This window comes from Balaenoptera physalus, assembly GCF_965194825.1.
Source record: "Balaenoptera physalus genome assembly, chromosome: 9".
NCBI classification, from domain to species: domain Eukaryota; kingdom Metazoa; phylum Chordata; class Mammalia; order Artiodactyla; family Balaenopteridae; genus Balaenoptera; species Balaenoptera physalus.
The window spans coordinates 38,125,150-38,139,588 of NC_138888.1; the positions used below are offsets into that span (position 1 = coordinate 38,125,150).

Below are 14,439 nucleotides of genomic sequence, written 5' to 3' on the forward strand. Positions count from 1 at the left end.
GGCATAGAGGGAACGTACCTCAACATAATGAAGGCAATATGTGGCAAACCCACAGCCAACATTGTTCCCAATAGTGAAAACCTGAAACCATTTCCACTAAGACCAGGAACAAGACAAGGTTGCCCACTCTCACCACTATTATTCAACATAGTTTTGGAAGTCTTAGCCACAGCAATCAGAGAAGGAAAAGAAATAAAAGTAATCCAAATCAGAAAAGAAGTAAAACTGTCACTGGTTGTAGATGACATGATACTATATGTAGAGAATCCTAGCAATGCTACCAGAAAACCAGTAGAGTTAATCAATGAATTTGGTAGAGTAGCAGGATACAAAATTAATGCACAGAAATCTCTTGCACTCCTATACACTAGTGATGAAAAATCTGAAAGAGAAATTAAGGAAACACTCCCATTTACCATTGCAACCAAAAGAATAAAATATCTAGGAATAAACCTACCTAAGGAGACAAAAGACCTGTTTGCAGAAAACTATAAGACACTGATGAAAGATATTAAAGATGATACAAACAGATGGAGAGATATACCATGTTCTTGGACCGGAAAAATCAACATTGTGAAAATGAGTCTACTACCCGAAGAAATCTACAAATTCAGTGCTATCAAACTACCAATGGCATTTTTCACAAAACTAGAACAAAAATTTCACAATTTTTATGGAAACACAAAAGACCCCAAATAGCCAAAGCAATCTTGAGAAAGAAAAACAGAGCTGGAGGAATCAGGCTCCCTGACTTCAGACTATACTACAAAGCTACAGTAATCAAGACAGTATGGTAGTGGCATAAAAATAGAAATATAGATCAATAGAACAGGATAGAAAGCCCAGAGATAAACCCACAAACATGCAGTCACCTTATCTTTGATAAAGGAGGCAAGAATATACAATGGAGAAAAGATATCCTCTTCAATAAGTGGTGCTGGGAAAACTGGACAGCTACATGTAAAAGAATGGACTTAGAACACTCTCTAACACCATACACAATAATAAACTCAAAATGGATTAAAGACCTAAATGTAAGGCCAGACACTATAAAACTCTTAGAGGAAAACATAGGCAGAACACTCCGTGACATAAATCATAGCAAGATCCTTTTTGACCCACTTCTTAGAGAAATGGAAATAAAAACAAAAATAAACAAATGGGACCTAATGAAACTTCAAAGCTTTTGCACAGCAAAGGAAACCATAAACAAGACAAAAGGACAACCCTCAGAATGGGAGAAAATATTTGCAAACGAAGCAACTGACAAAGGATTAATCTCTAAAATTTACAAGCAGCTCATGCAGCTCAATATCAAAAAAATAAACAACCCAATCCAAAAGTGGACACAAGACCTAAATAGACATTTCTCCAAAGAAGATATACAGATTTCCAACAAACACATGAAAGGATGCTCAGCATCAGTAATCATTAGAGAAATGCAAATCAAAACTACAATGAGGTATGACTTCACACCAGTCAGAATGGCCACCATCAAAAATCTACAAACAATAAATGCTGGAGAGGGTGTGGAGAAAAGGGAACCCTCTTGCACTGTTGGTGGGAATGTTAATTGATATAGCCACTATGGAGAACACTATGGAGGTTCCTTAAAAAACTAAAAATAGAACTACCATATGATCCAGTAATCCCACTACTGGGCATATACCCAGAGAAAACCATAATTCAAAAAGAGTCATGTACCACAATGTTCATTGCAGCTCTATTTACAATAGCCAGGACATGGAAGCAACCTAAGTGTCCATCAACAGAAGAATGCATAAAGAAGATGTGGCACATATATACAATAGAATATTACTCAGCCAGAAAAGGAAACAAAATTGAGTTATTTGGGGATAGGTGGATGGACCTAGAGTCTGTCATACAGAGTGAAGTAAGTCAGAAAGAGAAAAACAAATACCATATGCTAATACATATGTATGGAATCTAAAAAAAAAAAAAAAAGGTTCTGAAGTACCTAGGGGCAGGACAGGAATAAAGACTCAGAGGTAGAGAATGGACTTGAGGACATAGGGAGGGGGAAGGGTAAGTTGAGACCAAGTGAGAGAGCGGCATTGACATATATACACTACCAAATATAAAATAGCTAGTGGGAAGCAGCCACATAGCACAGGGAGATCAGCTCGGTGCTCTGTGACCACCTAGAGGGTTGGGATAGGGATGCTGGGAGGGAGATGCAAGAGGGAGGGGATATGGGGATATATGTATACGTATAGCTGATTCACTTTGTTATACAGCAGCAACTAACACAACAATGTAAAGCAATTATACTCCAATAAAGATGTTAATAAGTAAATAAATAAATAAATAAACATTTAATTTGTACATAAATTAGAAATGTATTCAGAGGCTCAGTTTAATGTATATGCATATATACAGTATATAACATATATTGACACATATATTTCATGTGAGAAAAAACATTATCCCCAAATATAGCTGTTTCAAAAGGAAACCTGAATATATTTTACTGGTAGAATTACTCTTGTACCCTACTGATAGTTTGCAATACAGCAAGTGCACTTGGGAGCGATTTGGTCTTGGCTTGAGTGTGAGAGTGGCGTTGAGAATAGATGGCTGTTCTTAGTGCTTAGCATGAAAGATGAGAGACTGCTGTGTAGATAAATCAAGGGGTTATTTTTCCTACCCTACAGCTCTGTCCCTTTTTCGCTAGAGATCACCGCGCCCAAATGAACAGATTTCCCACTAGGTGTATTATCTTGAAGGAAGACTCTTCTCCTGATTGTATTCTGACGGGATATGCAATCTAGTGTTTACACCCCCTTCCTCCCTGCCAAGTCCCAACTCCCATGATGGCTTCAAAATGAAGTAGTAAGAGAGAAGAGGAGGAGGACAAACACTGGCTGGCTGAGGAGCACTGAATACTCTCCCACCATTGTCAAGGCCTTGGTTTAGTATTTGCAGCTTCAGAGTCTGGTCAGCTATATTGTGTGGCCAGGTTTGTCTATATTTTTCTGGCATAGGCACAATTTGCTACTGAAAATATCTAACTACAATTTGAGGTAAATATAGCCTCTTGCTCTTGGGTTTCTGAGGTCACTTCAAACCCTGTTTCTTAGTTCCTAAGTTTTGATGATTTCACTGTTCTGAGACCAACAGGTGAGTTCACTATTCAAACTGGACATGACTCAGTTTCTTCCATCCATTTCATTGCCAAATACACGCAACTCTCTATTGCAGGCATTCCTAAGAACAGGCAAAAACAATGCACAATATAAGCCGCTACTATAAATATTAATTGATTTGGGTTTGAGTGTCCCTGAGTGGTTTTACCACATCCTGTAACAATCAAAAAACGCTTCCTTCAGATAGGACACTAGATGATTAATACATAAGGATGTCCATCCACCATTGTCTGTATACAATGGAATTAAGACAAATTAAACAAACTTCTGAAGGTCTCTGTTACTCTGAACCTTGCTATATCTTCTAGCAAAGGTGAAGTCCTTCCACGTTATTAAGCTTAATGGATAAACAAATTATGGAAATATCTACAGGGGAAACTGAATTAGGAGTGAGTAATTGAGTAAAAGATAATAATCTACAATATCCTTGCATCCTAATTACCCTAAAATCTATGGAGCATACACGTGTGTCAAGATTGACATCTATGTCATCTCAATTAATCCCCATCAAAACCCTATGAGGGGGCTTCCCTGGTGGCGCAGTGGTTGAGAGTCTGCCTGCCAATGCAGGGGACACGGGTTCGAGCCCTGGTCTGGGAGGATCCCACATGCCGCGGAGCAACTGGGCCCGTGAGCCACAACTGCTCGTCTGGAGCCTGTGCTCCGCAGCAAGAGAGGCCGCGATGGTGAGAGGCCCGCGCACCGCGATGAAGAGTGGTCCCCACTTGCCACAATTAGAGAAAGCCCTCGCAGAGAAACGAAGACCCAACACAGTCATAAATAAATAAATAAATAAATAAATAAATAAATAAATAAATAAATAACGAACGTGAATTTCAAAAAAAAAAAAACCCTATGAGGTACATACCAATAACCCTATTTCAAAGATAAGCAAACTGATGCTTAAGATCAAGTAAGTGGGATATATGCTCAGGTCTCTATGACCCCCAAAGTGTATGCTTCTTTCAAACACAGGGTTGGGTACTTACTATAATAGCTATTAAAGTTGTATCTGATGAGCTAATTCTATGTAATGTGAGGATTTGCCAAGTAGGAGAGAGTTCTGGACTAAAAATGTTCAATGAAATTAAGTTTTGTTTTGCCCAACCAGCCAGGTACTTCATGCTCTTGTATGTCAAAGAGAATTAAATGTCAAATGGGTTAGTCTTGAGGTTAAATCCAGAGATGCTCTGCATGTGTGGATAGGGAGAGAATAAAATAGTGAATGTTATCAGTTAAAGTTGAGTGCCTAACTTCACCCTACTCACGTCAGAACTTTAGAGATTTTACAATTTCAACTTGTTTCATTCCATTTTTCATTGGGGTTGGGGCTACCTTGTGTCCCTCCCCAATTCATCTGTTAAAGCTCTAACCCCGTATCTCAGAGTATGACTGTATTTAAATATTGTGCCTTTAAAGAGGTGATTAAATTAAATGAGGCTGTTAAAGAGGGGCCTAGTCCAATCTGATTGGTGTCCTTACAAAAAGAAGAGATTAGGACACGCAGACACCAGGGATACCTGTGCACAGAGAAAAAAGACCAGGTGAAGAGGCAGCAAAACAGTAGCCATCTGCAAGCCAAGGAGAGAGGTTTCAGAAGAAACCAAGCCTGCTGGCACCTTAAAGTTATAGCCTCCAGAATTGCTAGAAAATAAATCTCTGCAGTTTAAGCCACTCAGTCCTTAGATTCTGTTCTGGAAGCCCTAGGAAACTAATACAAGTAGAAAAAATAGCTCAGTATTCATACTGGATTCCGTGCAGGAATTTTGATATGCAAGCTTTTGTGCAAAACTACAAATGTAGGCAGGTTGAGTAAATGTGAACACAAATGGACCACTTTCATCTCTAATTAAATGTGTTCTCAATGCTTATCTCACTTTACAATGGTAGGCAGGTCATATGCATTCACATAAAAAAAGTAACTACCAGAAGGAAATCACAGCTTAAAAAGAAACAATCTCCCATACACCCATTAGTTTAATTTCCATGTACATTAATGAGATCAACATAAAAAATAAAATAAATAAATAATCGCAAGAGGCTGAATGCTAGAGCCACTAATGGGGAAAGTTTGAAAAGCATACAGACACAATCAAGAATGGAGTAAATAAGACCCTTAAGGGAGAATACTCAATAAACTCATCCAATTTTATGTCAGGAACACTTGGCCCTTCACCGAGATGTCAGTTATGAGGAAATGAGGTTTCTGATTTCAACAATGGCTCCCTAGGTCCGTGTAAAAACTACTTCACCAATCTCTCAAAAAGAAAACAATAGTTATACTTCTTATGCAGTCACTTATTTCATTTATGAACAATGTCAGACAAAAATGTATCACACATGCAAGAAAAGAAAAAGCAAAGTAAAACTAGTTTAACTTTTTTGAATGGCTTTTAAAAACCCTTAATAGATAATCAATCAAACTATCTGTATCAGGGATATATATATATATATATATATATATATATATATATATATATATATATATATATATATACACACACATACATACACACACACACAAATATCTCCATAAAAAAATATACTTTACTTTTTGGAAACACCTCCCACCCTACCCCATAGACAATTCAATTCCCAGTTGCTGTTCAGTATACATGCCAGGAATACCTGCATGTTTTGCTACTGCTTTAGTCAATCCATCATTACTTCTCATGTTGCCTAAGTTCCCTACTTCCACTTCTGCATTCTCCACAGTGCAGTCAAGACATCTTCTAAAATGTAAACTGGAATTCTTTCACTTTCTGGATTAGAGCCTTCCAATAATTTTCTCTTTGATTTAAGGTATGATTCCAACTCTTCCCAATGGTCTACAATGTCCTATGGGATCTGCCTGTACCTTGAAAATTCATTCCATGCTGATTCGCTGACCCCATGCTTTGCCAGATACACTGGATTTCTTTTGGTCCCTAAACCAATGCCTTAGTGTTCTCGAACTTGCTATTTCCTTTGCCTGGCACACTTTTCTCCCAAATCACTATATGGTTGACTACTCATGTTTCATCATAAAGGTCACATTTTCAGAAAAGTGTCCCTTGAGTACCCAAGATAGAGTAGTCCTTAACTGTCAGGACTGGCATCACCCTGTTAATTTTGTTGTAACATTTTTCACTCAAATTATCTTGCTCATGTATTTATCTTGAATTGCATATTTTCTCTTCTCTCACAAGAATGAGAGACCTTGTATATCTTCCTCACTGCTGAAATCCTGGTACCTAGAGCAGTTTCTGGTACAGAGAAGGTGTACAGTAAATATTGAGGCACTCAGGAATCATGGGTCCCAACCCTAAATCCTGCCTCCTCTGCTCTGGGAAAAGCTGTATAAATTAGAAAAAAGCAACCAAAATGAAAACAAAAAACAAACATGAAGTCCATTCCCTTTAATGCTCTCCCTTATACCTTAGTCATCCATCAGGATCCAGTGATCTACTTCCTCTTCTCTGGTCCCTACCTTAGTCTCTCTAAATTTCTAAAATTAAGTATTTCTCCCAAATAGAAACCCCTGGCTCACAATGCACTTGTTGTCAAAAACAGCCTTTTACCTCTACCCAAAAGCAACTCAACCTCCCTTCACTCCATTTGGCCATCAGATTTGACGTAACGTTTAAGAAAGGCGGGACCTAGTATCATTTTTTTCTTTCTTTCCCTGCCTTCTCAATATTTGTGTTCTGGGCTTCTTATTGTTGTTAGGGCCTTGTTCAAAGGACCTTAAGGTGCAATTGAAAACTAAAGGCACATACGGTAATATGAAATGGGTTCATGCCATTTTATCTTTTCATTTATGCCCATTTCCTTGTACACTTTAAAATATCAGATTTAATAATCTTCCATTCACTACCCATCAATTATTTGCTTCTCTATTATCCTCATATATCAGTTCCCCAAATTCAGAGCTGTAACATAATCTGCTTCTTACTTTCCTTCAAATTGTTTTTTTCCATTTATCTCCATCATGCAACTGCTAAATCATATCAAAATTGCCTCTCTGACACAACAAAGCAAAAAGGACAGCATATATTATGTCTATGCTTTCATCATTGATACCTAAGACTCATGTTACTGTTATTTCCTGATTTCCCCAATTATAAATTCCAAGGGCCACCTTCATCAATTTGTTCACTCTGTCATTCAGTGAACATTTCTTGAGCAATCTTCTGGGCACCCTGCTAGATGTTGGGATAGCCAAGACAAAGCAAAAACAAAAAACAAAGTCCATATTTTCAAAAATATGTCACACCCTTGCAGCTTAAATTCAAATGGCTTCTAATCTAGAAAAAATCAGCAGTTTTGAAATGCCAGAACTCATAACTCATCATGCAGTTTCCACTTTTTTCTTATGCCTGAAGCTCATCATGCAGTTTCCCCTTTTTGCTTGCCTGCCATGGACAAGGTATTGTACATAAATTATTTATGGTTCTGATTAAAAATCACATATCCATGAATCTCTCCCAATTAATACTTGTATGACTAAAACACTGTCACAAGTCATTGGGGATATTTACTTTTATGTGAATTTACAACAGTATATTTCTAGTTTTTGTATAATTATTATCCAACAGATATTTGTATATTATAATCTGATAATATTTTCAGTTAAGGATATGATTTACTAATTATCAAGATAATTTACCACATCAGTAGAGTAAAAAGGAAGAATCATATGATTATTTCAATAGGTGCCGAAAAATCACCTGGTAACATTCAATACCTAAATCATACTAAAAACTTTTAAAATACTAGGAATATAAGGGAACTTCTTCAATATGATACAGGATATCTACAAAAACATGTATAAATAATACGATATTTAATGGTGAAATATTGAATGCTTTTCCTCTGAGGTTGGAAACATGACAAGAATATGCAATATTGCCACATCTACTTAACATTATGCTGAAGGTACTAGCCAGTGTAATAAGAAAAAGAAATATAAAACACAAGGATTTGAAACAAAAAGCAAAACTAATTTTATTTGCAAAAGAATCTATGAACAATTAAACTAAATGAATTTAACAAGTTCACTGGAAACAAGGTCAAAGTACAAAAATAACGGAAATATTTATATTCCAGAAAAAAATTATTAGGAAATTAAGGGAAAATACCAAAATAAAAATACCCCAAGTGTCAAACACTTGGGAAATAAGTGTAATGGAATATTATAAGAGTATAAAAATGACAATTACAAAATGATTACTGCAGGAAATTATAGAAGACTTAAAAACAGACAAATATAACATGTTCATAAATCAGAATAATCAAGAACATTAATTATCTGTTGATTGATCTATAAATTCAATGCAGTCCCAATTAAAATGTCAATTGTTTTGTTTTTATTGTAGCTGCAGTTCTTGTTAATGTGGAAATTGAAGATCTAATTCTAAAATTGATGTGGAAATTCAAAGTATCTAGAGTTCCACTGAAATCTTTAAAGAGCAACATAAAGCTGTAGGACTTACACTACCAGACTTCAAGACTTACCAAGAAGCTACACTAATTATGTAGTGTGGTCTTGGTGCAAGCATTAACAATTAGACCACTGGAGCAGAATAGAGAGACTAGAAGTTGATCTTTACATTTACAGTCACCGATAATTATGCCAAAAGTGTCACAGCAATTCAGTGACAAAAGGGTCTTTTCAAGATAAGTTGTTGGATCAACTGGGTATCTGGGAAAAAATAAACTCTACCTTGAACCACACACATACACAAATAATGTGAGACAGTTCATAAACCTAAATGTGAAAGATAAAATAATAAAATTTCTAGAAGAAACTATTGGAAACTATCTTCATGGTCTTGGGTAAACAATAATTTCATAAACAGAACAGATTAATTGGATTTCATTAAAATTAAACATATCTAAGAGGTATCATGTACAAAGGCAAACAGTATAGAAAACAATATATAAAGGACTCATATCTCACATATATAAATGTAAATTACTACAAATCAATATGTAGGCAGTCAACCATATTTTTAAATGTTAGCAAATCTCAATCAAATACTATATGAAATATCCAGAATGCCAACTAGCAAATTAAGAAGTGCTTACATCATAAGTCATTTAGCAAATGAAAATTAAAAATATAGTGTGATAATATGACACTAGACTGGCTAAAATGAAAAGGGTATACAATATCAAATGTAAGAATCAAAAGAATGCAGTGCAAATGGAAATCTCATATTAACCAGTGGGAGTATACTTTGGGAAATTCTTTGGCATTATTTACTAAAGCAAACTATATTTACCCCCATGACTCAGAAATTAAACTATTACATAGAAACCCACCATAAATTAGTGCATATGTCCCAAAATTATAGCCCCATATTGGAAATAATCCAAATGTACAATAGCAATACACATCGGAAGGTCAAGGAGGGATCTGAAAAAGCAGTGAATCTTGAAGTGGGAAGTTGTTATATGGGAATACACATATATAAAAATTGATCAGTTGTAAACTTCTGATTTGTATTCAATACTCTATGTAAATTATACCTCAAAAAAATGAAAAATCAGGTAAAACTGATTCGTGTAAATATTGAAAGAATATATATGAATTTTGTAACTTTTGGCTAGCTATAATAGATGATAAAGTTTTCCTCCCTCCTTCCTTCTGCTACAACCCTGGCCAAATGTACATGGATAATCAATCTTCTGTTAGAGGTGATATGAAGTTTCCACTAGAGAAATTATGCTGATTAAGTGATAGATTTTATTCCTCATTTTCTAACAGATTGGTCCTCACTATACACTTCTTTATTTAAATTACTTTACCAGCCAGATTATTATTTGATTATTCCATAATTAAAAGGCCATGAGGAGAAAACTAAATATGAAAAGTTTCCAGAAAAATATTCTGAGATACAAATCATCTTTAGTTTGACTCACAAAAATAAATTTATGTTTCACAACATGATATTGTTTTCCAAATTCAGAATTAAAGGTGATAACACGCTTGAGAAAGTAAAAGCTGACATATATATTACTATGGAATTCATTATCCTGTCAAAGTGTAGGTTCTAAGTAGACTTCCTTTGTTTATAGCAGCATATGTAGGTTAACACTCAGGTTCCTCATTTTTAACAGGATGGGGATAATATTTTCTTGATAGAGTTGTTGTGGGGAATAAATTAATAATTACCATTTTTCCCAAGCAAAAGAAACACTTGACAAAGGGTTAATTTCAACAGTATACAAAAACAGTTTCAGTGCAATAATGCCATTAACCCAAAAAAAATATGGATTGAGGGCAAGAATAGTGATTTCCCAAAAAAATAATTACAAATGACACAAATATATTTAAAATTCTCAGGCTCGTATGCCATTAAACCCATATTCAGATAACAATGAAAATTTATTTTTTCCTACTAATTTATCATTATCAACAATATACAATATAGTGTTAATGAAGATGCAGGAAATGTGTAAATTTTGAAATATTGCACAAGTGTAATTTGTATCTCTACAAATCATAAAAATATGATTTTTATAATATTATTTCATAATTCCTTGTAGAAAGTAGGTGCCTAATAATGGGTTCCCTGAATGTTTAAAGGACTTAAATGAAGGCCTTTGCTCAATTATATACAGGCAGGACACTTATTCAGAGAGCAAAAATTAAAAGTTGAAAATGAATGATTATAGAATATCTATATCAGATATTGTAACCATAACTAATATTTGTGGGGAACTGCAGTAGAAACTACAGAGAGGAGAAAAGCTATGTCCAGGGTAGGTTTTATGAGGTTATGTGCTTTTATTCTGAGGTGGGAGGAGGATTTTATACATGTAAATATTCATGGTCCTTTATATGAAAAAGAAACACAACTGAAATTTAAGTATTCTATTACTTCAAAATATCTTCCTACTGATAGATTTACTAGGGCAAGTAATGGCCAATTAAACTGAAGGATTAGAAGAACTAGCTTGTGGAGGCAAAATGAACAAGCTTCAACAGTAAACACGTATCAGCTGAAGATGTTTCAAAACTACCAGAGTTAATAAAAAAGTCACTTTGATAGCATCTTACTTTGAGGAGCTCAGCTTTTTTTTTTTCTCTAGACATTACCTAACTAAATCTCAAAATACATAAGGTTGTATAATCAACTCTCAAGGTTCTTTTGAAAATCTATGGGAAAAGTAAACCTTTCCTCTAAGCATTTATTTTAGTCTTTTATATCTCTTTTGTTCTAAACAGAAATTGAATCTTATCATTAATCTGTGTAGTTTTTTTTTTTTTTTTCTTTTTTTAGCTTCCACTTCCATAATTGCAACTTGCCCATGCATGGTAGAGCTTGTTCTCTAGAAGTGACCCTTCAACACCATGGGTCAAAAGTGAAACTGCAGCCACCCATAGGTGCAATCACTGTTGTTGACTGTTCTCAGGTTAGAGACGATGACCTGAACACTCATAATGCTGGATCCAAGTGTCACACTTTTCAGTGTATCCTGAATACACAACGTGCTGGAAAAGGTTAGAAAGAATGTTGTCTAAAAATTCCCAGCATGTTCCATCCTGTGCTAATAAGTAACTATCACATAATGAAGAGAGTGAGAAAGTACAGTAAAAATGTACTGAAGTTGGTGAAAAAAATAAGTATCACCAGGAAGCCAGGACTTTGAAACAGTGGTTCTCAACCAGGGGAATTCTGCCCGCCATCCCCATCCCCCCCCCCCCCCAAGGCACATATGGCAATGTTGGAAGACATATTTGGTTTTCAAGACTCAGGAGTGGGGGTACTATGGTCATCTAGTGGGTGAAGTTGCTGCTAACCATACTGCAATGTATAGCATAGGTTCCCACAACAACAACAACAACAACAACAAAACATCCAGGAAATACCAACAGTACTGAAGGTGAGAAATCCCAATTTAAAGTACCGCCAGAGTATCGCAAGTGCTATGACCATCCTACAAAGTCTTGAAAGGTATCTCTAGTAGACGTATAATTGGGTGGCAATGGTACTTTTTATTGTGAAACAGATCATTAGTAAAAAGGAACAGATGTAGTATGTATTTGACAATTAAAAGCTAAAAATAAATCTAATACTATTGTAATCATCATCCAACTGAAGAGATGAAATATTAACAATACCTTTGAATCCTCCCCAATTGCATTTTTCTTTTCTCCAGAGCATTTTCCTGAATTTTATCATCCTTCTCTTGCTCTCCTCAATAGTTTTCTTTTAAAGTATGTATGTATTCCTACATAATGTATATTTCGTTATGCCAGTTTTGAAAATTTTGAGGTGACTCGAAATGTAATTTTACTTGTATTTTAGATTAATATTCTTTTTGTGAGATTCATCTATGTAGATTTGAGTATATTCATTTAACTAAAGAATGTATTTTAATCATGAATGGTTGTTAATATTTTTTTAACTTAAATACAATGCATTCCGGAACCACTCAAATACTTGTATTTACTTTTCTGTTTAGAACTTTGATAAGTGCTATGGAGATTTTAAAGATGTAAGGTGTTGTCCTCGCTCCTAAGATTCATGGAAAGTTTGTAATGAGATCAGATTAAGGAGGTTGAGTTATTTTCCTGGAACACAGCATAGTTGTTAAGCGCATGGATTTTGGAGTCAAGAGACCTGGATTTGGATCCTTGTTTTCTTATTTATTTGTTGATTCACCTTAGCTAACTCCATCTATTTGAACCACATTTTTTCAGTGAGAAAATAAAGAAGTATTTTATATAATTGTTGTGATAATGCTTACAGAATGCAAAAATAGTAATTGAGAAAAGAATGAACACCCTATAAGTGATAAGCTTTTCTGTAGTTAGAATATAGAAATCCCCTAATTTATGACCCAATTATTATTTGTATTCCTCTAGGCACAACATAATAAATTGACTTTCCATTCTTGAAAAATCACAAAATCTAAATTCTTTATGAAAACAAATAATTAAAACAAAGATATTTCAAACACTGAATATGTAAATTTAACTATAGTGGCATAACATTTTGATATACAACTGTGTGGTTTTTTCCATTGATATTCCCCTTCCCTCATCTTCTTTCAATAGATACACTACATTCAGAAAGAGCTGATAAAGAACAATCAGCACACTCTGGGCTTTTCCATTTGAAAGGACTTGGGAAAGGACTTAGAAGCAACAAATGTTTTTTGAATGTCACAGTTTTCAATTATAAGAAAACAACTTGAGAGAAAAAAAAGTTTTGCTTTTCTTTCTTTTCTAGTCAAGACTTAAAATAGTTACATTTAAAACATAGAGTGGAAAGGAATTTATGATTATCTAAGAGAGGTTTTCTCATCAAAAGGTGATAAGAATTTCACCGGTGGGTAGGAAAAATGATAAATAGGGATGTTAACGGGATCTGGAAGATTTCTGGTGGTGGGTCCCAGGACCCCTCCCACTGTAGAAATCCAATATGATGGTTCGGCAAGAGTACTGGAACTCCAGTACTTATCTCAATAAGTTTGGATGTAATCTCAGAGAAGAGTTGTCCAGGATGCTGTGTAAGATACTCCAAGTCTTACAGAGAATTTACAACTAACAGGGCCCCTACGTGGTAGCAAACCACTGTCTGAGAAAAGTGCCTAGCTAGGGCCTGAACATAGCCTCACTAAGTCCTGTACAAGCCACAGTATGATAGGGAGAAGAAAAGCTGAGAATTCTGAGATGTCAGAAGAGTTGTGAACTGGTTGAGAGACCAAAATTATCTAAAGAGACACGGCAATAGGGTCCAAGAAGACATGGTACATATAGACCTGAGAAGTGAGTGTCATGGTAGGAAGTGCACCTCAGCAGTAGATGTAACAGGAAGAGGGAACAATTCTTGATCTGATAGGATGTCACACCTCAACAGAAGCCAGCAATGAAAGAAGATAACCATTTATCAGTTGCAAACCCAGTTCCCACACCTACACTACAGTATTTAGTAAAACTCTCCTCAACCCCAGAAGCTCCCAAGGGAGGCAGGGGAAGGAATGGGCAAGAAAGCAGCACATGAGCTGGTTATGTTAATCCAAACCTGACTGACTCTTAAACCAGAAGCAGCTAAGTTACTATCAATAGCAACATTAAGATTTCCTTCATAGAGTAGAAAAGCGGACTCATATGCTAAATTGAGCTTCCTGAGAGTTAATATTTTACTATGTTTTTTCCTACTTGAGTTTTTTATAACTGTGTAAAATTCAAATACACTCTACAATCAAATAAACTTTTATGAAGATTGTTTGTTTTGCTTGGGTTCGACTGGCCAAAACATTTTAAACTAACAGT

The 14,439-nt window shown here is 35.3% G+C and overlaps 1 protein-coding gene and 1 long non-coding RNA gene across 10 annotated transcripts in view; both read right to left on the minus strand.

The window, feature by feature from the left end:
* The window catches only part of NKAIN2 (sodium/potassium transporting ATPase interacting 2), a gene marked incomplete at its 3' end in the record, with an annotated part of 998,865 nt that overhangs the window by 648,120 nt on the left and 336,306 nt on the right, over positions 1-14,439 (minus strand). The gene's annotated exons all lie outside the window — the stretch shown is intronic.
* Positions 3,065-13,420, minus strand: LOC309666998. Its single transcript, XR_014267461.1, has 2 exons — positions 4,032-13,420; positions 3,065-3,693 (listed from the first exon to the last, which is right to left on the minus strand). It is a non-coding gene; the product is annotated as an uncharacterized lncRNA (long non-coding RNA).